This window comes from Chaetura pelagica, unplaced genomic scaffold (genome assembly GCF_000747805.2).
Source record: "Chaetura pelagica isolate M959 unplaced genomic scaffold, ChaPel_1.0 scaffold275, whole genome shotgun sequence".
Taxonomy (NCBI): domain Eukaryota; kingdom Metazoa; phylum Chordata; class Aves; order Apodiformes; family Apodidae; genus Chaetura; species Chaetura pelagica.
In genome coordinates, this window is record NW_009953486.1 from 210,802 (window position 1) to 212,100 (window position 1,299).

Genomic DNA, 1,299 nt, shown 5'->3' on the forward strand with positions numbered 1-1,299 from the left:
CGCATTGGCTTGGAGTTTTACATCACCAACCTATAGCATCCCCCAGGATGGGGGGGTCCTTGCCCCAGGGGTGTCCCACCCCAGCCAGGGCTTCCCCTAGGTCTGGCTTTCCAGGGGGTTTAGCCCCCACCCCCACCCCAGGATGGGCACACACAAGCTCAGTGCCTGCCGGGGCAGCAGTGTCCCTGCCAGCCCTCTGTTTATGTATTTTATGTTACTTTTTTTCTAAAGTGTCCTTGTCCCATCCCAACCCAGCCTGCAGCAGCAGCAGATTGATGTTGGGATGTCCCGGGAGCTCATCCCAATATCAGGATGATCAGGGAGTCTGCAGCATGGCCTGAGCTGGGTGCCACGTGGGAGCCCAGGGGGACAGAACTGATCCTGCCACCAAGCTGGGAACGAGGTTGGGACTGGTAGTGTTTTGGGGTGGGTGGTGGCAGGGCTGTGGGGCAGCCCTGTGGTCCTGGGCTGCAGGACCCTCAGCAGTGGGTTGATCCATGAGCAAGGGTCTCTGCCCTCCTCCTTCTGCCTGGGGGAGTGCAGGGCCCTGGGAAGCCCTGAGGCAGCTTCACTTCCAGCACTAAACGTCTCTGGGTATGGGGACCAGGGGCCAGGACATGTGTAAGGGTGCAGCCACCTCCCAAACACCATTAAAAGGCTGAGAGGGGTTTATCCTTGTCAGGGGTAAGCACTCTCAAACTGGATCTGAAGCCCTGGGTCTGGTGGTGCTTAGGACAGCAGATTCAGGCACGGTGTAACCGTGAGCAGGTGTACCCACCTGCATGGTGGTTTGGCAGCTCTGAGATGAGGATGTGCAGCCCCTATGAAATGCTGGCACGGGGTGGGCATCCCAGAGCAGGGCCTTGCTCTGGAGCTTTGCACGGGGTCAGGGTGGAAACTGGGGAGTGTTTGCTCGGTGCTCACTGCCCACTCACCTCCGTGTTGCTCCTGGAGTTGCTGCAGCCTCAAGATACGCCAAAAACGCTAATGAGAGCTGGACATAGACCTGGAAGCCCTTGAATTCCAGGACTCCGACTTTCCTCCTTTCCTTCCCACTGGGAATTTGCCACCCCTATCCCAAGGGATGCCCGGCACTGCCCAGGGGATGTGCCTCGGGGTGAGCTCCAGCGCTGGGAGGTGGGTGCTGTGCTGGCGCTGCGGGGAGCGGGGGGAGCCACGCACCCTCCTTCGGCGGCTTCAGCCGGCGAGGAGGTGAGAAGCAAAAAAACGAGGTGCTGAGCGGAACCCGCAGCGGGCTCGGGAGCTTTAGGGCCGGGAGGCAGCGCTGGTGCCGGTGCC

General features: G+C 60.7%; 1 protein-coding gene across 1 annotated transcript in view; it reads left to right on the top strand.

Moving 5' to 3' along the window:
* The window catches only part of LOC104389675 (zinc finger protein 704-like), an 8,949-nt gene that overhangs the window by 1,982 nt on the left and 5,668 nt on the right, over positions 1-1,299 (top strand). The window lies entirely within an intron of this gene.